Source organism: Neofelis nebulosa, chromosome 10 (genome assembly GCF_028018385.1).
Source record: "Neofelis nebulosa isolate mNeoNeb1 chromosome 10, mNeoNeb1.pri, whole genome shotgun sequence".
Classification (NCBI taxonomy): domain Eukaryota; kingdom Metazoa; phylum Chordata; class Mammalia; order Carnivora; family Felidae; genus Neofelis; species Neofelis nebulosa.
In genome coordinates, this window is record NC_080791.1 from 93,347,934 (window position 1) to 93,370,800 (window position 22,867).

Below are 22,867 nucleotides of genomic sequence, written 5' to 3' on the forward strand. Positions count from 1 at the left end.
AAATCTAAGAAAGGATATGAATAGTGGAGATGGGCTACTTTTAAGGTCCAAAGTAATAGGAGTCTACTTCAAGCTCTCAGGACAGTTTCCTTCCTTGACCCTTCTAGATAAAAATGGCAGCTGTAGGGACAGAAGTAGCCCTGTCATATACGGTTGATTCCTATCCGGCTTGGATCCCAAACTGACTTTTGCCTGCAGTTCTAAGGCTTGTGTGAGTCACCTGTCTCATAAGGTTTGGCTGTTACCCAGAGTTATAGCTTGTCTAGGCCTCAGTTTCCTCCTTTTATTGGCATGAGACCTCTGAGGAGTCTTCTGGCTCTAAAGTTATGGGAGTCTATGATTCTGATAAAAGGCCCCCGAGAGGAATATAGAAGGATGAAGAGGAAGAGTTCTGTTAAACAAAAAATTAAAAGCCAGCTCCATGACCCTGGAAACTATGGAGGAGGAAGGAGATGGAAAGAGGGGTGATCCTACAGGAGATGGAAAGAGGGGTGATCCTACAGGCCCCCAGGCTCTCCAAGCATTTTCAAGCTTCTCTTATTTTTCTTTAGTGGCCTCTCTCTCCCAAGACAAAGCTGGCACTTGAGAAGCACTGGGGCTCAACACACAAACCTTTTCTTTAGCTCCTTATCTAAGTTGCCACAGGACAGTAGATTTCTGCCTTTTTTCTCAAGAGCCCCGTTTTGGTGATGTTAGAAACGTTTCTGGCAAAACCCAAGCCAACTGCCCAAGCCACCTTCGATCTACGTATAGCCTCTCCGTTATCCAAAGAAGTGGTTAGTTTGAAGGAGGTTAGGTTGAAGAGAAGTGGGTCCTCCTTCTCTTTCTTAGCACTGGTGAGAACCTAGGTAATCTGAGGACCACACTGGAGCATGTGTGTGCAATACATATGGGGCAAACGCAGCCACCTCTTTCCACCACTTCCTCCCCCATGCCCACTCGCCCTCCCTCAATCCACCCACCCGCCAGAAGCCAGAAGCCATCCTTCATCTGCTCGGTGTATTATCATATTTTTGTGTTAATACATTCTGTTGATCTGCAATGTCAGGTTGGATAATGAAATTTAAATTGGGTCCCTTCGATTTCCAATGGCTAAACATTTGTGCATCTAACTCCAGGGCTGCCCTGCAACTTAAAGGCATTCTAGAGTGTCAATCACACAGCACAGGCACCCCACACTGCAGCGCCTTTCTTGGGGAGATTTTTTTCCCCTGGTGAAGATTTGCAAAGGCCTTTGCCCAGGATGCAGACAACCTGAATCATTATAACAAACCGGCTCATTGGTGAGCACAAGCTGAGGGAACATATGCCTGGGCCACCCTCTCCTTATTTCCTGGCCCCCAACAGCCAGGTCTTTAAAAATCACACAGAAAGGGGTGACGGGATATAGGAACCGGGATTGCTAAATTAATGTGCATTTTCTTCATCAATAAAATAAGAAAATAAGGATCACTCACTGTATTTCAGACTGATCACAGCAACATCCAGATGGAAATCCAGGTGGTTAAGAACAAGCGAAAACGCATGATCTTGACACCAAAAAGAAAGAAAGAAAGAAAAAAAAAAGGTGGGGGGGGAGGTTGATGAAGAAAAATCCAACTGCAATTATCCATCAATTTTAGTCAACATAGGCACAAATCCAACTGTGCTCTCTGCTGGTTTGTCTCCCCCAATCAATGCCTCATTCTGCCGCGGTCAACTTTTCTTCTCCGAAATTTCTTTGCAGATGTATTATTAATTCCCTCTCCTCTTGTGGGAAATTCAAAAAGAAGAGAAAACACCACCATAGCAGGTCTTTACTTTCCTAAAAAAAAAAAGCCCCAAACTTTCAATTCCAAAAATATCTCCTTGGCTTACTTTCTCCTTTATAGAGAAAAACGAACATACTTTTTCTTTGTGGATCCTCCGTTCTCCATTTCCAATCATCCTTTGGGGAGGGGGGGGGCAGCTGTTTTATTATTATTTATTTATGTCAGAACACACCAAGCCCCGTGGGTCCGACACTGGTTTATTTCATTTTTCAAGGCTGCCTGTGGGCACATATACACATTTGTGTTAAGATCCAGGTCTCACAAGGAAAAGCTTCCTCCTTCCTTTTCTCTTGCACAATCAGTTTATCCACGGCGTTCGGTTCCAAGAGAGAGCTGCGTCCCGCATCCTTCATTTTTGCAAGGCACCCAACCGCCACCGCCACCGCAAAAGTCTCCTTTTACATCATTGATTCCTCACCCCTTGCTCCCCCTTCGAAGAATTTGGGGATCAACTCCCCCCACTCGCCACCCTTCCGGCCGGCCCCTTCTCCAAAGATCTGATTAGATTTCTCATCACAACCCAGTGCGCAATTGGATTTTTGATTTCAGCCACCCGGCCAGCCACCTTCCCCTCTCCCTCCAAACTCCCTGTTATATCCTGTCTCCTTCCCTCCACCGCCTCTGCAATTTCATAATCTCACGTTAAATGGAGTGCGGGGGGCGGGGGCGGGGGCGGGGGTAGTGGAGGAAAATTTCAAGGCTCCGTCAGCTGTCAAGAAGAAACCCATTCCTGTCCCCAACCCCCCCGCTACTTTTTTTTTTTTTCTTCTTCTTTTTTTTAAGGCTCGGGGTGGCTTTCGTTTCCTCTGTCCCCGCCCCCACCCCCGGCACCCGGTCCAGATCCTCCAGGTGTTGCAGAACTCCGCGATCAGCGCCGGGATCACGGGGGAGACGCGTGACGCGGTCCCTCGCCGGTGGCCCCCGCCAGCCCCGGGGTCCCCTTCTCCTCCATCAGCGGGCAGCGCATCCGGGGGCGCCGCGGCGAAAGAAGTTCAAACTGGGCTTTTATTTCAAACGGGCAAGGCGAAGTGAGGGGGACCGACGGGGTGTGAGGCAAATTTAGAAATCGTAATAATAAGGAAAGAAAAAAAGGAAAATAGAAAATGGAACGAAGGAGGTTGAGAATTTTGTTAAATCCCTAATCGCGGGCTCCTCGCCTCCTTCTCGAAGGAAACTGCAGCTTTGATCTCATTTCCAGCTGCGTCGGGTGCATTTTGGAGCCACAAGTTGGTCTCTCTTCGCGCAGACCTTCCCGACGCTGGCGGGTCCTCCGCGAGGAGACGCGTTCCCGGGAGCGCAGCTGCTCCGCGCCGTCCTTAGCGCCATCGCCCTGGCTCGCGGCTCCCTGCGCGGCAGAAACCCCGGTCCCCTTCCATCCACTCCGGCCTCAACTCTCTTCCTCCCCCGCCCGCTCCCCTCCCGCCCCCCGCCCTCCCCGCTCTCCCCCGATAAATAAATGCGCTCCTTGTGCCCGCGGCAGCCTTTCTCCCAGCCAGTGCCACGTCCTGACGTTTTGGGTCCTAGCTCCCCAAACCTCCTCTCGGACTGCAGTCCCTTTCCTCCTCTGCCCCTCTTTCTTTCCCCTTTTCCCTTCCCTTTCTCTGCTTGTGATCAGTAAAATACAATTACCCAATTACCTCCCATCATCTTAGCACTGATTGGTCAATTGCATTAACACTTGAAGTCGGGGACGAGGGGATTGGAGCCTCTGCGGTGTGGCACTGCTGCCACCTGGAGGGCAGAGCCGGAACAGCTGAATTTCAAAGCAACCCCCACGCTCCGAGAGGTTAGTAATAGGCAAAGAAACTCAGGGATTTGTGTGGGAGAAGTTGTCAATTTTTTTCTAAAAGCCTGCCTGTTTTCATCCCGAAAGCCAGGAGTTGGAGCTACAAAGGGGAAGACATTGAAATCAAATCACCACTAGGATTCAAAAATATCACCAAACACACAAAGCTGTTGCTTTTCAGATTGCTGTGCAAGAGACTCTCCTCTCCCTAGCCAAGCAGGCTGGTCACAAGGTAAGGATTAACACGGTACTATTACCCAGGACAGGATAGGCTGATCAGAAGGCATCTAGGAGTAACCGAAAAGCTGCTGGGAAGGGAGACTGTGGTCCAGGAGGATAATCTCAACATGAGAAAGCACTGTAAAGGCGAGATAGGAGCCTTCAGCCTATGCAGCCTTGCAGTAAATTGGCCTGTTCAGTTTGTACAAGACATCCAGGACAGCTTGACAACTCAATTCCAACATCCTTCCTCCTGGTTGTGGGCTTTCCATCAACTCCTGTTAAGGGGTCGGGGTGGGGGTGGGTGGGGTGGGCCAAGTGCCACATGTCAATTTCACAGGGTATTCTTAGAAACATGGAGGGCCCACGAAATAAATGTTAGTACTACATTCATGTTGGTTTCTTTCTCCACTATACAATTGTCAATAAAAAAGTGTGTATGTTGGAGGAGAAGGGAAATATATATATATTTCAGGCTCCCTAATTAATGATCTTTGTGCTGATTTTATTTTTGAGAGATCAGAATGCGTACGTGGCTTTAAAACAATTTAAACAAAGTGAGTTCATCAGAATGAGAAATGTCATTAGAAAAAAAGGAGATTTTTCCTAAGGGAACATCAGAGGCATATCCAACTTGACACCAAGTGTTTTTTTTTTTTTTTTTCTTTCCTGTTCCCTTTATACTACATGGATTTTTTTTCCACTTAGCATTTGAAAATGAAAAGAGAATTACATTTATACATGTATTTGGGTACTAAGCACATGCTGTAATATGTGTCTCAAATGTTCAGAATCGGCAAGGGGAAAGGCCTTTCTTTACCCATGGATTGTGATTTATTATAATTTCTCCATCTTTTTGAAAAGCTCTGATGGGGTTATGAATTGCATCAACATGTAAATTTCTTGAGGGGTAATGGCATTGCTTCCAGTTTTAAATAAATGCTGTATTGATTGACTTAAAACATTAATGGGCAGTTGACTGTAACTTTGTCTTTTGAAGCTCTTACCCTTATATGCCAATTATAGTTTATCAACTAATAAACCATTAAAAATTACACTTACTAGTTACTCTAGATAGCTTCAAAGGAGTCTACACTCGGGTTCTGAAGTAAACTAGAAGCCATTTGAAATGCAAATTTCCTTTTTAGGGACTTTGACAGCAAGGGAAAGGCCAATGATTTGTTTTTCAAAGCTGATTATTAGCTACCTACCAGACATCTTTAAAGCCTTTCAGAATGAATTAATCTATCAAACAAAGCAGCAGGGAAGGATCAGTGCTATTTAGCCAAAAAAGAAAAAGGAAGGCTTCCCATTCCTGTTTACCTTCTTATTCTTTTTCCACATCAGCTACCCATTCACACTATATGGGACCTTGCATTAGTCATTTGGTTTTCATTTTTTGATTCAGACTCAAACCAGTGATTATGGGGCATCTATATGGCATACTCTTTTGCTGACTTCTCATATACATCAACTTATTTAAAACTCAAAACATTCCCTTGAGAGATTTTTAAAGATGGAGAAGAGAACGCTAAAGCCACATACTTGGTAAATGCCATAGACAAGTTTTGAACCCAGATCTATTCAATAGCAATTCTCCTAGTTTTGCTACTACTTCTAGGTAGTGTGGGGAATACATCTCAGACCGTCACAGGCATTCCGGCTACAGTTATCAGCTCTGGAGGTGAATGTGTGACCTGTGGGGAGACGAAAATGCCACATTTGTCCCTGAATGATCTTACTCAAGGAGAATTGAAATGAGTACTAAACAAGCTAACCATCATACAAATACACATGCAAACTAAATTGTTGTTCAGCAATGATGTAAATATAAACAAATATATAAATATCTGTTCACTAGAAGTTGCCAGGAACTGTCAACAAAGACAGGGTATGTGTTCAAGTAGAATTCTTTATACAAGCTCTTTTAGAGGAAATAATTACCCAATGAGCAATGGGATCGGTCCCATTGTCACACTTCCGGTTAGTCCCTCTGAGTTGCCAAAAGCTTGGGGTGGACGAATGCCATTAAAATGAGATCGCCCTGGCGAAGAGGAACATGGAACGGACGTGCCAGGTTTGTCTGGGGGCATACAGAATCCTGTATTTGTTTTCCCCTCCTGATTTATAGGCATTTGGTTGGTGAAATGAAACTACCATGTTGTTTCCCTGCGTGCTGGTGACTCTACCTGGTGTGATCTTCAGCAAACAGCAGAGGACAGCATCTTGTAACCAGAAATACAAAATAGCAAACAGAAGGAATTCAGTAACTTTGCTTAAACATTGAGAAAACATGGACATTTCTGTTGTGTTTATTAATTTGATTTCACAGGCTTGAGGCCACTGTATTCAATTCAAACACTTAGGATTTGGGTGTTTAGGTTATCAATTCTGGGAATAGATAGTCCCTTTCACTCTCAATTCGATTAAACGGGGTCACAATATCCTGTGGGATAATCGTATGAAGCTTGCCTCTATCGTCACACATAATGACACGTGACTTAACTTCTTTAGATCAACTTCTTTTGAAAACTACTTTAATGATAAAAATGCCGTATTCCGTGGGAACTTACTACATGTGTTATGCCATACGAAATGTTATGCTAGACCAGAATGTTGTATTTTAGAACTATAAGATATCCTAATGGTTATTCCTTCTTTGTTCCTTGAAAAACAGATGAAGATACTAAAGTCCAAGTAGATTTGCAGATTTGTTTCTACGGTGGCTACCTCTCCACCCAGTTTCTACCCCATATGGTCTTACTTTTTGGTGCTTCCCTACGTTAAAATTTTTTTTAGCAATAACTGGCATTTAATGACATTTGTGAATGCCAAGTTCAAAGTATGTTCTAAGTATGTTATAAATGTCAACTCATGCAAGCCTGTAAATAATTTTATGAGTTAGGTGTAATTAATTACCATCCCATTTTATAGATAATGAAAGTAGAGTTGAGGGCACCCAGCTAGAAAGTGACAGAGGCAAGATTTTTAGCTCAGATTATTTTGCTTCAGAGATCATGGTTTTAACAGATACTTCCTGTTATGATACTAGATGGAAATGACTTGCTTATGTCTGTATTCATCCCCCACCCCCCGCCGCCCAAAGCATGATTGATTTAATGAGATTTTTTTTTGTTATTTCTAATATTGTGTACATAATTGAATAAGTGTCTAAGACTATATGACATTAGGAAATGGGAGAATATATGTCTTTTGCCTCTTACTGGATATTCTTTTCACTGTGGTACACAAAAATGTTAGAAAGATGACGTACTTACTGCAATTACTAAATAGAAAAAAAACTAATAAAAGATGTAACCACGTAAAATGATAATCAGAGAATTATAACTTTTGTATCAGCTAGCAATTGCTGCATAGTTAACCATCCCAAAGCTTGGTAGCTGAAATCAGTTATCATTTATTTTCTCTCATGAGTCTATAGGCCAGTCAGAGATTGGTTAAGTGGCTCTTCTGATCTTGGCTGGGATCACTGTTAGCTGATATAAAATAGACTCAACTTGGGTCACTGGAGCAGCTCAGCCCCATTTTGTATGTCTCTCTCCCTTCATCAGCTTGGCCTAAGCAAATTTCTTGGCGTAGTAGACGTCCAAGAGAGGAAGCAGAAAGGTATGAGTGCTTTTGTATGAATCACATATGGTGACTTTCTGTTGGCTAAAGCAAATCACTTAGTTGAGCCCATTGTCCAGGGATGGGACAGGTCATTCTACCCCCGATGGGGGGCGACCGTAAAGTTACAAGATAAAAGAGAGTGAAGAATCGGAGCAATCATTGCAATGAACCCCAACTTGTATACACTACAAATAAGAAATTTCCTTCACGATTACTGGGATTTATAGGAAAGAAAATTCTCTACATAAGGGATCAACTGGTCACTTATTTCAACAGATGGATGTTAACTTCCCATTATGTGTCATGCATTATGAAAGTTATCACTGACTCCTCTGCTACCCCCATTATCCTGATCACATCTGTTGATGTTAATTCAAAACTGGCTCAACATCTGCCCAATTTGCCCAATTCTTTTTACTGTATTACTTTGGGAGACCAGGCTCAGGTTCCTCTGTGGACCCTTTGCCACCCCATCCCTACTTCCAGCTAGCTTCTGAAAAAGAAAAGCTGATGAGAAAGTTAAATGGAAGAGACAGTAAGCAAAAAATAGGTTCCATATGTGCAATAACAAGAAACCACAACAATGGGAAAACTATTTGTGTTGCATAGGACGAAGAATTCCTACTCTAAATGTATAACTACTTGTTAGAAATAACCATTAGAAATAAATGAGAAAAACAAAACTAGCCTTACAGGTGAGTGGAGAAAGATACATTACAAGTCAGTTTGCAGAAGAACTGGCTATTTGAACACTTACTGATACCCATGTCATTTAGCACGGTGCCTGGTTCTTTGGCCTCTTACAACATCGTGAATGATGGATGAATGAACTGTTTACTTGGGGAAGGAAAGCGGGTGAATAATAGGTCCGCCAGTTACAAGCAATGGTGATACAATATGGACAGATTTTTACCAGCAGTAAGTGTACAGAGCTTGGGGAGAAGAGGAAATAGTAGCTACCTGTGTGTGGGGGCAATCCTAGAGGACTTCACAAGTAGGACATGTAAATGGGCTAAGAGCTTCATGAATGTTAGCATACGGTTGATGGATGCAGGATTGCCATTTTGCAGCTAGAGAACAAGGAATAGGGTGCATTCCAGGAAAAAACAATTTGTGGCCCAAAGATGAGCAAGGCTTAAGATGCTCTAAATTATGTACTTAGCCATGGGAGAGGTGATCAGACTATTGGATGCCATGGAGAGATCAAGAGAGTTCAGATTTTGGAAGTAATCTTAAAATGTTCCTTCTAAGAGAATATCAACTGCAAATGATGTCTGGGAAGGAAGGGCAACAGTGAAAGGAAGGGATCGTAAGGGAGGATCCTTCCTTTCTCAGACCCACTAGGCAACGTGACAAATTTTAGGAGTGACTTAAAGGAATAAGAAGAAAGCTGACAGAGACAATTGCATGACAATTTGGCAACCAATTCTAAATCAATTTAGATCCAATTACATTTTGGAAATCCTTTTTAAATGGTGACCCAAGCACTTGTAGAACACAGTCTCCTTTATCAAATGTTTCTAAGGGAGATGGTATCTGTGCATAGAAACTACATGGTGGCATTTTTGTACTGTCTAACTTAGGATTCTTTGCACCGAGAAGAAAATTGGCCATAAAGGTATCTTTAAAACTCCACCAGGAATTAGTTGATGGTGTGAATCCAGTTGTGTAATTTGAGAAGACAGCTGTATTTTATCTAGCTAAATCAGCACTTGATACTAAACAACTCCTAAAGAATGTCACTTTACTTCAGCATTAGCCATGCAGTGCAGATTCAAGAAATGATAGCTTTGTTTCTCCCACCGTATTACCATTGTGTTCTCAGGAAATGAAGTGCATAGATTTCAAAATTCAGTTCTCTTCACATTGAAGATGCATTAGCACATCTGTGATTCCAGGCTTCCAGCTGATTTAGTAGCACATGATTCAAATAATGTTAAACGATCTGCATTTTTAAATATCCAGGTTTCTAACATGCACAGCGTTTTTGAGGAAAGTAAATGACCATGAGAAGCTGCAGATTGGAAAAAAAAAATCATCTATTGTATTTACATGGAAAGTGAAAATAACTTTATCACTCGAATGAAATAATTCCCTAAATGCCAAAATAACCATATATAAAGAAATATTACTCCGACTCAACTTTCAAAACGGGAGGGGGGTGGGAATCCTTTGATTCACGACACAGATGGTTTTTAAAGCCATCCACAACTGTATGAGTTTTGTAAGGAAATGTGATGTAAAATAAGTATCCCTGTGGCAGATGGAAATTGTGAGGCGTGTTGTGGAGTTGTGCTCTTATTGAATGGAGTGAACCCTGGGTGGCTGCTATGTGATTGAGTGTTTGGCATTTTACTACAACCTGCCATTGACAATCTTCCTGGAACGGGTTTTTATTAAATGTTTAAAAAATCATGTGGGAGTTCATATTTTCACTACGATAACAATTATGCCCACATGGCAGAGGGACCTAAATAGATGTTTTTCCGAAGAAGACAGAGAAGAGCCAACAGATACATGAAAAGATGCTTAATGTCACTGATCATCAGGGCAATGGGAATTAAACCCACAGTGAAATACCATCTCACACCTATTACAATAGCCATTTTCACTCTCCCTCTGTCTCTCAAAAATAAATAAAGATTGAAAAGAAAATTGTTTAAAGGGGCGCCTGGGTGGCTGAGTCGGTTGGACATCCGACTTCGGCCCAGGTCATGATCTCACGGTTTCGGCCCCGCGTCGGGCTCTGGGCTGATAGCTCGGAGCCTGGAGCCTGCTTCAGATTCTGTGTCTCCCTCTCTCTCTGCCCCTTCCCTACTCACACTCTGTCTCTCCCTGTCTCTCAAAAATAAATAAACATTGAAAAAAAATTAAAAAAAATAGAATAGCTACTTTAAAAAAGACAAGAGGGGCATCTGAGTGGCTCAGTTAAGTGTCTGACTCTTGAATTCAGCTCAGTTTATGATCTCGTGTTTTGTGAGATTTAGCCCTGCATTGGCCTCTGTGTTAACAGTGCAGAGCCTGCCTCTCTCTCTTTCTCTCTCTCTCTGTCCCTCTGCCTCCTCTCTCTTTCTCTCTTTCAAAAATAAATCAACAAACTTAAAAAAAAAAGACAAGAAATGACAAGTGTTGGCCAGAGTGTGGAGAAAAGGGAACCCTTGTGCACTGTGTGTTGGTGGGAATTTCAATGGGTGTAGCCACTACAGAAAACAGATATGAATATTATTCAGCCATAAAAAAGAAGACAATTTTTGACAACATGCATGGACCTTGAAGGCATTATGCTAAGTGAAATAAGTTAGAGAGAGAAAGACAAATACTATAAGAGTTGCACTCATAGAAAGAGCATTGAATGGTGGTTGCCAGATGCTGGGGGCTGGGGGTGATGGGAAGATATTTGTCAAAGGGTACAAGATTCCAGTTACAAGATGAATAGGTTTCAGGGATCAAATGGTGACTATGGTTACCAATATTGTGTTATATACCTATAAGTTGCTACAAGTGTAGGTCTTAAAGTTCTCACCGCACACACACACGCACACACACACACACACACACATACACAGGTAAGTACGTGAGGTTATGGAAGTGTTATTGTGATGGTCATTTCACAATACATTAAATGATAACGTGCATCGCGAACCCACATAATGTTATATGCCAATTATAGCTCAATAAAGGTGGAAAAAAATCAAAGGATACAGAAAAAATATGCTGCATTGAAATTTAACTTCCTACTTGAATTTTTATTAATATTACTGGAAAACAACATTTTTGTTATTGTTCTTATTTATTTTAGTGGCTATATTAAAAAGTCCACTGAATTTTCTCACTTCTTCTATTTTCAAGTCTGATTTTTTTTTTTTTTATCTCTAGGGTTAGAGGGTGGCAAAATAATGATGTCAGAACAAAGCTTGTCTTTGAAGGGGACTATCCCCCTTTTGGGTGTCTTTTCCTTTTTATTTGTCTTTACATGAGCCTAAGGCCTCAATCATAGGTATATCCCTTCTCCAGGAAGTAAGACACGAAGTCAGCACATCTGCATATCGGTGCAAATGTTTTATTGAGTACTGATTTTGGTGGGTTCTGTATACTGTGACTGGGAAAAGTGTTAACAATTTTTCACTATTTCCCAGAGGTGCTTACATTTTTAGAAAGGATTAGTGTGTACTCTAAAAGACAATATGTTTGATCCAAAACATGGAGTAGGGCCAAGAGCAGCAAGATTGGAATCACAAAGTCCTGAGTTAGAATGTGGCAAACATTCATTGTTTGTACTTTAGGAGAACAGAAATTACTTAAACTTAAGGAGAATGTATGACAGGAAAAGAAATGAAATGCCAAAAAATGAACCTACACATGGCAGCCAGATCAAAGATTGTGTGTGTGTGTGTGTGTGTGTGTGTGTGTGTGTGGGTGTGTGGGTGTGTGGGAGCGTTTTGGGAGGAGTTTGTTCAAAAAGCAAAGGGGTATCATTGAGGGATATTAAGTTAAGGAGTAACACGTTAAGTTTGGGACTTTCAAAAGACATTACAAGGGGCATTATGCAGATGAATTAGAGAACAACTGGAGAGCAATTTGGAAACTATGGGAGGTTATAGGGATTCAAATAAAGGCAACAGCCTTGGGGTTAGAGAAGGAGAGATTGGTATAAGAAATGCCAAGTGTTAGAATCTACAAAATTTTAATAATGTGTATGCTTGTCATTTATTCATTTGTGTATGTTCATTTGTTCATATGTGTGACATTCTGGATGGAGACTATACATAACTTCCATGCAACATAGTGAAACACTTCCTAAAAATAAAGCTCTCTCAACACGGAATGGGCTTCCAGGTAAAATTGTCATTGGAGTTGTTCAAGCATAGGCTGTGGTTGCAGGTGGGTCTCTAAGGTGACTTAGGTTGGATAAGCAATTCCCAAACATTGTCCTGGATTAAACTTCCACTGGTCCACTCTAGCAAAATGAGACGAGTAACGGCAAAGTGGTGGGTTTGTCCTATTAATTAGTTGAATTGAAAGCAAGTATCTTCAATTTCTGATTAATTCCTACCTACATTTTTACAACTATAATTTCCTTTCTAATTTTTACTTAGTAATGTTTGAACTGTAAATATCCGGTAAAATTAATAGTTGGAAACACCCTGTTGAGCCACTGTATATTTATTCATGTTAATGACATGAAAAGTGTTAAAGTCTGTGGCCCGCTACACTGATGGCCTTTGAGGGCCCTTAGGACTCTTAAATTTTGTGCTTTTGTCAGAATAGGACCACCTGAAGAAGTGTTTTCATGTAGATCAACAGAACAGTATGATTGACATTATTCAGCCTTTCATAAAACAAATCAGTGTGTCAGTCTATTAAACTGCAGAAAATGCTCCCAAAGTTTCCAAGTACAGCCTTTTTAAAAAGTGAAATTCTAAAGTGAAATTGATGACATATTATAAACACTTGTTCAAATGTTCTGTTCATAGCAAAATACATCATTGCAAAAATGTTTAAGAACCAAATTGCTAGCATCACTCACCAAAGTCAACTGTTTTGGAACCCCCCCACATACAAAACTACAGACCTGTATCCAGCCATTTTCTATGTATCTTTAGTGGCCTGAGGGGCCTGGCAGTCCAGACTCTTTTTTCTTAAGGTTCTGCTGACAAGCAATGCCATTACACTAAGCTTCAAGTCATAGAAGGGTGCCTCTAAGTGCCTGTGCAGTCAAATGCCACAGGATTTCAAATGGAAATGACATGAATTAATTTCCTGAGAAGAACAAAAAGGAAAGGAAAATTGAGAAGAAAGGCAGCTTCTTGTAACACAATATGCAGATTAATGGCGCCCACTGATTGATTGAAGTGTCAAAAATGTGCCTTTCATATAAATGAAGCTACTGAAAGAGTTTGGGGGGGATCTCTCACTTTCTCTCTTATTCATATGAAATCTTTACTGGTAAAGTCAAAGTAAAATCAGTTTTTCTTGGTATCTTTAAAATCTTCTCTATCCCAAATGCTAACCTTTTGAACATTAGTCCCTGGGTGAAAGAGGGTAGATCCTCCTGAGGGCATCTCATTGTACCAGGAATAAAATTGAAATTCCTTATATTGGCTTGTGAAATCCTATTTTTCCTGGCATAACCAACCTCTCTTAACCTTTCTTCAATTTTATCTTACATCATCTGCTCCTGCACTTAGCTTCTCCAGATTCACGGGCCTTCTTTCTGAGCCGACAATAGGGTCTTAGCACTAGCTGTTCCCACAGCCTAGAACATCTCCTTCCTGTTCTTTGCAGGCACTGATCCGATCTTGGTCTAAGAAAAGCCGTCGCTCCCAAGAAGCTGAAGTAGGCACCCGATGTCTATCACATCACTCTATTTTGTATGGTGTGAAACACTTATCTGATTTTCTTTTTAAGAACTCTGTGGAATTGTTTATCTCTGCTGGACTGTGTTGTTCCTGGGAGTAGAGACCTTGCCATTCTTGTTTATGGCTGTATCCTCTACTCATAGAATGCATGGTGAAGATGCTGAATTCAAATTTTTGAAAGAAGCGCTAAGACGATAATAGTGAGATCTGGAAGTCACTGTGCGGCATCGATAAGTAGTTAAGGTAGGAGATTTGAGAAGGACGCGTGCTGTTCCTTTAGCAACCACTCTGTGGTCGCTCTTAGGTAGGGCTTCCCTGAATGGCAACTAGGCATCCAGTCTTGTTTATAATCTGTCAAGTACAAAGAGAGGGAAGAATTTATGTTCCTAACTACTAGTCATACATATATACTATTGGGTAAAAGCTTGGGCACTTGAGACCGACACTTGAGGTTTGAATATTGCTACTACTTCCTAGCTGTATGACCTTGGGTAAATCATGGAGCCTCTCTAGGCCTCAAAGACCTCATCTATCAGTGGTTATATCTATCCTATAGTCATGAAGAATAAAATAAAATAAGCCACATGAATAGTTACCACAGTTGCTAGCATCTAATGGGTACTCATTCAATATTAGTGGTACTTTCTACTATTCATAATGATACCAAGCCTTCAGTTACCATGGGTTCTCTTTTCTCTTCCACATGTTATCTGGCCATTCAGGCCATTTTCTTGGCTTTCTCTTAATAATGCAGCAAATGTGAAAAAGAAGATAGAATCTCACTCCATGCTTTTTGGGAAAGTCTTCCCTGATTTCTCTACATATCTCATTCAGCCAGAATGCCTGGCTAGAGGTTAAAGTAACTTTAATCTATACAAATATATAGCAAAATAAATGTTAAAACCGTTTTTGGAAGAATTATTAAAGAAAATGTCATTTTGCCCTTATCTCTTCTATAAAGATTTAGTTATTATATCTTCAAAAAGGTCAAATTTTCCTTCTCCCTAAGTTTCTAAAGAAATCTGAAAATGTGGTATGCCCTTGAACTAATTGCTTCACCTTTCTGTGTCTTAGTTTGTCTGTTTTAAGGAAGTATAATGATTCCTAACACAGCAGCTGTTCACTTTATGGTAGTCAGGTGAAAATTAGTTTCTCATGTTCAAAACCAGAGTCACCTTCACAACGTCCCCCAACACACACCAATGCATTCATTGGTTTGTCAGGCTCTCTAGTTCCTCTGTGGGCAACATTTTTTTTCCCCTTCCTGTGCACTCCACATGCTTTCTCTCCAGTTCACACTCTAAGCACCTACCCTAGTCCCAGACCGACTTTTAGTCCAGGGTCTTTCCTACCCCCAGAGGAGCCCACTAATGGCTGACACATCACTGAAAGCATCAGCTATCATTCAAAGCAGCAAGGAACATTTATTGAGCGCTTACTATGCATAGGGCATTGTGCTTACTGCGCCCTTACTTACTTTATTTGTAATGTCATTGAACTATAGCTTCATTGCATGTCCTGCCCATATTCGGAGAATCTCATTAGCTACTTAATTGTATCCACATTCTTCATGCCCTATAATGTGGCCCTAATCTTGTTAGGCCTTTCACTATTTTAATGACCTCAGGCAAGTTTTGTAATCTTAAAAAAAACACAATTTCCTCATCTGTAACATAAGGAAAATAATAATACCACAACCTCACAAGGGCATTGCAGAGTTTCTAATTTGTGACACAATTGGCATTTGGGGTCCGATAATTCTTTGTTTTGGGGGGTGCTCTGTGCATGTAGGATATTTAGCAACAGCCCTGGCTCTACCCACTAGATGGCAGTATCACCCTCCCTTCTCCCTCCCCCACCTCACGCCCACCCCCATTTACAGGAAAGTATCTCCAGACATTGCCTGATCATCCCCTCACAACAAACATACTGAAGACTACTAGGGTATTGGGATGAATAAATTAGACACCTTTAGATGCTGGGCATAAATGGTCCCTTTCAGTCCTAAGTTCTTGGGACCCCCTCTGCTTGTACCTTACCATTCCCCAGTATTATCAGAGGATGTATGGCTCCTACGATTAGTCCTAGGTTTCCTTGCCTCCTTGCTTTGCATGTCTTTCTACTGCTACACTCTCCTACTCTACTTCTGCTTTGTAAATTCTTCCCTACCCTCCAGAATACTGCTCCTCCCAGAAGTTTCCCCTAATTCTTCCAAACTGAATGATCTCTCTCCCTGTAAATACTTTGATCACCATTTTTGTGTCCCAGTCATAACCTTTACATGATTCCATATTGTATAGCTATTGGTGTCATTGTATTGTCTCTTCTCTTGGGACTGAAAACTCCCAGAGAAAGAGAGTCCTTGTTTTCTGTCTTTTTAGCCACCATAGATGTGAGCACAGTTTGGGGCATGTATTAGTTGCTCATTAAATGATGTTTGTTAAGTTGAAGTTAGGACATGGAAGAAATAAGTGACTTATTAAAAGGCATTGCGTACAAATGTTAAAGTAAACTAAAAGGCATTAGAGAATAAAAAATTAAAATTATATCCAGATGCTTGTAGAAATAATCAGATAATTGAGCCAACTGAGGTTCACTGTTTAAATTATTCATGCAACTGCCTTAGTTCTCTGCTTTTCATTGCACATGTAGGAACAGCTGAGAAAGAATTATAGTTGTCATTTGGAAACTATTAAGTAATTTGCCTACTGATGGAATCCGTAGTCTTCTGCTAGAAACAGAATTCATCAAATAAAGGAGATGCAAACAAATCTATATTATTGCTTTATTAATCAAGAAGGAGGTCCAAGGAGGCAACTGCCAGTGTGGAATGATGCAAGTTACAAGTGAAATCGAACTTCTATTCCCCACCTCTACCTTGTGTCTTAGAGAAAAAGCACTCCTCTCCCCCCCAATACATGCTTATTTGCTATAGTAGGTGAAATTCCATGATCTCCCAGAATTTGAAATCTAGACAAGCTTATACACAACCACTGTTACATTATGCAGTTATCATAAAGTAGAAAAAACACAGATCTTCAAGTTGGGAAACATGGATTAAAGACTCAACATTACCTCTAAATACAAGTGACTATGTTATGCCAAATTATGGCCCTGCAAAGATGTCCACGTCATAATCCCCAGAACCTATGCAATTTTGAGAGAGAGGGAGACAGAGTTTGAGTCAGGGAGGGGCAGAGAAAAGGAGACACAGAATCTAAAGCAGGCTCCATACTCTAAGCTATCAGAACAGAGCCTGACACAGGGCTCGAACTCTGACCAAGAGATCATGACCTGAGCTGAAGTTGGACACTTAACTGACTGAGCCACCCAGGTGCCCCTAATCACAAGTATCATTGTAAGAGGAAGGCGGGAGGGTTAGTATTCCAGAGAGAGCAATTTGAAGATGCCACACTACTGGCTTTGAAGTTGTTTGAAGATGGAGGAAGGGACCACAAACCAAGGTCTCTGGAAGCTGGAGAAGGCAAGGAAACAGACTCTTCCATAGAGCCTCCAGAAGAAAATCAACTCTGACAACATCTTGATTTTTATCCCCTCCAGAACCATAAATAATAGCTTTGTGTTGTTTTAAGCCACTGAGCTTGTGGTGATTTCTTACAGAAGCTATAGAAAACTACGACAGTGAACTTGAATAATCTCAGTTTCCAAACTTCTAAAATTTGGGGTGATAGCTATGTAACCAGATTATTTGGGTGATATAAAAAAGGAAAGCAGTAGACATTGGTTAGTTTAGACATTTTACTGTGTTTTAGCTAGTATTTTGATATAGCATCTCAGTTTATGTTTTCCAGACTTAACCCTCAGACACTCGGGTAGGAATGAGTACCTACAGTGAGGAATAACTTGAGTACAGAGTCCACATAATTGGTTGTGTGAGGGCAAGTGACCAGGCAGGTCAACCACAAACCTTTCTCAAGAACGATAAGAAAGGAACTACCCTGCATCCCCAAGACTGCCAAAGTAACTTAATCCTGTGGTGGTTTGGGTATTTCTTACCTTTGAGGAAAAGGCAGGCAGTAAGAAGAGTAAGGGCCATGAAATTAGCAACAATAGATTCCACATACTAGCTATTGAGCATCTAGATCTTTCCATGCCGAGGCTATTCTGTTCTGCTTTTTTTTTTTTTTTTTTTGGTTACATGAACCAATAACATGTGTGTGTGTGTGTCCCCGTGTGTATTGGATTTTATTTACTCAAAACATTAAAAAAATCTACGTGAAAGTACGTGGCAAAGAATACACTATACATATATAAAATCAATTTTTTTCTATGAGGTACAAACACTGATGGTAGAAAATTCAGGTAATCCTGACAAAGTATATTAGCCAAACTATAAATCATCCCAAATCCCACAGCTGGAGATAATCACTGTTAATATATGAGTGTTATTTGCCTTGACCATGACTACAAAGTATAATAAATATGAAAATTTGGGGGTTGTTTTCTAGAGTGTGAGGCATCTAAACTTAACTTTGAAGGATAAGTGGGATTTTGATAAGCAAAGATGATGAGAAAGTAATACACACAGACACACACACACATATATGAATTTTGACAAAGATAAAAAGATAATTCAGTGGAGAAAGGACAGTCTTTTCAACAAAAAGTGCGGAACAATTAGATACCCATATGCAAAACTATGAACTGTGGTCCATACCACATGCCATACATTAAAAGTTAAATCAAAATGGATCATAGGCATAACTGTAAAATGTGAAGTTATAAAACTTACAGAAGAAAACATAGGAGAAAAAGGTTTGTGATCTTGGGTTTGGTGAAAATATTTTAGGTATGATACCAAATGCATAATCCATGAAAGAAACATAAATAAATTGGACCTCACCAAAATTAAAAGTTCAACTCTTGGAAAGATATTGTTAAGAGAAGGAAAAGATAAGCTGCACACTGGGAGAAAATATGTGCCAACCATGTATCTCATAAAAGATTTGTAAGCAGTATATATATACATATATGTATACATATATACATACATACATACATATATACATACATATATATGTATACATACATATATGTATATATATATGTATATATGGCTCATAAAACTTAATAGTAAGAACAAAGACAACTCATACAAGAAAGATAGTGAATAAGTTACAAGCCATATAGATGGCAAATGAGGACATTTAAAGATGTTCAACATCATTAATGATTAGGGAAATGCAAGTTGTAAGCACCATGAGATACTGCTACACATCTACCAGAATGACTGAGATCAAAGAGTGTTGGCAAGAAAGTGGAGGGACTAGAACTCCCGTGCACCGCTGTTGGGAATGTTAAATGCCACAACCAGTTTAGAAAAGAGTTTGGCTTACCATATGATCCAGCCATTCTACTCCTAGGTATTTATGCAAAAGAAATGAAAGGATACATCCCTATAAAGATTTGTACACCAGTATTCATAGTATTTTTATCTGCAATAGCTAAAAGCTGAAACTAATCCAAATGTACACCAATGTCTGAATGATAAGAGAACTGCAGCATACCCATATATGGGATATACTCAGCAATGAAAGCAAATGGGCTTTTAGGCGCACACTAACATGGAAGTCTGAGAATAATTATGCTGTGTGAAAGAATCTGAAGAAAAAAGGTATACATACTGTATGCTTCCTTTAATAGAAAGCTCCAGAATATAAAAATGATTCTGTAAGTGACAGCAAATGATCAGCAGTGGCTTGGAATGAACTGGAGGCGGGAACATCAGGCCAGAAGGAGGGCAGGGGAGCATGAGGAAACATTTGGGGATGATGCATAAGTTTACTATTCTGATTAGATCATCTTGACTGCATGATGGTTTTACAATGTTATACATGTCAAAACTTATGAAATTATACACTTGAAATGTGTTCAGTTTATTGTATACCAATTATACCTTATCTATGGGGAAAAATGAAAGTGAAGAAAGAAAACATACAAATACATGCAAGGGGAGGGAATCCGGGCACAGGAACTGCTTCCGTGTGCTCAGAACACAGAGATATAAGGGCAAAGGAAGACTGTGGACAGCATGTGAATAGCAAAGCAGTTGAAAGGGCAGAATTCTGAAACTAGGCTTCCTGAGCCTAACTCTATCATTTACTAACTGTGTGACTGGAAGATTAGCTTTCTCTCTGCTTGCTCAATTAAAAAAAAAAATGGGAATAAAAATACAACCAGCATAAGAACGTTGTTTTGAGAGTTCAACAGAGATGCAAAGTTAACATATGTAAAATGTTTGCCGCATGCAAATATGACATGGTTATAATCATGTTGGCCATTCCCACGATGATTATTTGTTTAACAGTTTCATTGAAATAGAATCCACCTACCATACAAATAAGTCATCTGAACATAAAAATCAAAGGTTTTCAGTACACTAAAAACTGTGCAATCACACCACAGTCTCATTTAGAACATTTTGTCATCTCAAAAAGAAACTCCTTATGCCATTAGTGGCCATTCCCCATCCCCCTCATCCTGCCTTAGTCAACCACTAATCTAGTTTGTCTCTATAGATTTGCTTATTCTATATTCATATTGATATGGACTTATATCTGTATCATATTCAACATTTCATATAAGTGGAATCATATCATATGTGATTCTTTTGTGTCTGGTTTCTTTCATTGATCATAATGTTTTCAAGGTTCATCCATGTCATAGGATATCCTGGTATTCATTCATTTTTATTACCAAATGATACTCTGTTATTTGGATACACCACATTTTAGTGCAGGACAGAATATTTTTGTCTGAGGAGGAAACAGAAGAAAGAGCAGAGGTGTAATCTTAATGGCTGTACAGCAACCTACAAGTGGTGAGGAATTGTTTTTGACCAGATAAGGGAAAGGGTGGCTGTAAAAGAAGCTGAGAATTTCATGGGCACAGGCCGAATACTGATCTACTTCCTTAGGCCTAGCCCCACCTGGGCTCTGAGGAAAAAGAGATGACGCGTTCTGTACAGAGGCAATTTACTGCAGAAGAATTCCTTTCTCACTAGTCCTGTTAGCTTGGGCAAGTCATTTACATCCTTGAAGTATCAGTTCCCTCCAAAACTCTCCTCACCCCTCCACTCATCCCCTCCAGCCCTGGGTTTACTTCACTGAAGTCTGCGAGGATCATATGTTAATGAAGTTAAAAGTATCTAAGTAACGGGAACATTTTTTAAGTGCAAAAGTAATTCAATACTACATTGTTCTAGAGGCATTTTGAAATGTTTTCTGATGACCAAAATATCCTATAGGGATCTTTGAATTTCTTTGGAATTAATAGGTAAATAAAGAGCAAATAGGAACCCCACTTAGCCATTGTGGTTTGCTTAAAATGGGACCTAAATAAACTCAGATGCCCTGGCAGGTAGGACTCAACCCTGTCCATCACTGTACTGTACTGTCTGCCATAATTTTTAGGATACGGTAATGTCTCAATACACTTGTTTTATTGAAGCAAAAACAAATTGCATCAGTCAGTGCACACATCACTTTTATGTCATATTCGTAATAAAACTGCAAAGAGGTATTATTGATAATAATCTAGCTTACATTTACTGAGCATGTACTATGTGCCAGTGTGCTAAGTTCTTTGCATGCAGTGACGCACAGTAAACTTCCTTTCATAAATAACCTGGAGGCAAGAGAAGTTAAGTGCTTTTTTCAAGTTTAAAAAGTAATTTGCAAACAGGGACTTTAACCGTGTGATCTAAGGCCTAAGCCTTTAAAAATGGTTTTGGCTTACTTTTATTTATTACAATGAAGTGTAATAGTTACACATCATTTCATATACAAAGACTTTAGATTTCAAATGAAGGACCTGAAGGGGATCTTTTGTTTCTAAGACTAATTTTGTTTCTAAGACTTCACTTGGAAATACTCTGAAAAAACATGGGACACCTGGGTGGCTCAGTCGGTTAAGCATCCAACTTCAACTCAGGTCATGATCTTCGGTCCATGAGTTTGAGCCCTGGGTCAGGCTCTGTGCTTATATAGCTCAGAGCCTGGTATCTGTTTCAGATCCTGTGTCTCCCTCTCTGTCTGCTCCTCCTCCACTCACAGTCTGGCTCCCTCTCTCTCTCAGAAATAAATAAACATTTAAAAATTAAAAAAAAAGAAATACTCTGAAAAGATATACACATCAAGTCTGATATTTGATTCCTACCTGGGGGTTTTACCTGAGCTGTTTCCTAATTCAAATTATACTCTTTCATGATGCTGAGGACTCTTCAGATTCTCTGTGAAATTATCTCTGCCAAAATAGAAAATGTTTCCACATTCTGTGCCACAATACTTTATTCTTTTTTTCCCCAAAACTTTTCAAAACTCAACTCATCCATGAAATCTTCTGCGATCGAGGTGGAAGCCACCCAGACATTCTGTTAATATCTTCAGTGTGATTGATATTTCCCTCCTGCAGTGTGGTAAGATAGCATATGCGTATATGTGGGCAAGCATATATATCTTTATGTTAATGTGCATCTGTTCCTCTCGTCTCTACCATATACTATTAAGATATTAAGATCCTGGGGTCTGTCCTTGCTTCCCTCCACAGAAGAGAACATTTATTCACCTGGGTAACCCCAGTGCTCAGCTCTCTGGCATGATGTACATGTTCAATAAACATTTATTGAATGAGTGAGTGAGCGCTCAATGATAACAGTGACAACCTCGAAGGGAAATCTCTCCTCGCACACAGAGAAAATAAGATCACGTACAAATATAACTGCAAATAGCTTGCCTTCTCGGGTATTTTAGTTTTAAGCATTCTCAGCTGAAATGTGCTGTAGAATGGCTGAGACTTAGCAGGTAATTTTCATTTCACCTCTGTTTCCAAATGGTTACCACTTACCAAATACAGCATGCTTAAGAGTGTGCTTTCCCCCCTTCAGGTACAATATTCTGGTACAGTGCTGGATTCTTTCAGATGTCTTTCCCTTTTAAAGCTATGGAGTTCACTCATATATTGCTATTTATCATGGCTGTGCAAAAGAAGAAAACTAAGGAAGAACAACGAGGTTCTAATTCACCAACTGCCCTCTTCTGTTA

The 22,867-nt window shown here is 40.2% G+C and overlaps 1 protein-coding gene across 10 annotated transcripts in view; it reads right to left on the minus strand.

Moving 5' to 3' along the window:
- LRRC4C (leucine rich repeat containing 4C) overlaps positions 1–22,867 on the minus strand; it is a 1,203,118-nt gene that overhangs the window by 164,019 nt on the left and 1,016,232 nt on the right. For 3 of the 10 annotated variants that reach the window (XM_058688703.1, XM_058688702.1, XM_058688693.1), the window contains exon 1: positions 1,458–3,222. The exons of the other annotated variants lie outside the window; for them this stretch is intronic. The gene's annotated coding sequence lies outside the window, so the exon portion shown is untranslated. Of the gene's footprint in view, positions 1–1,457; positions 3,223–22,867 lie in introns of those variants that run through there. 10 annotated transcript variants of the gene reach the window in all.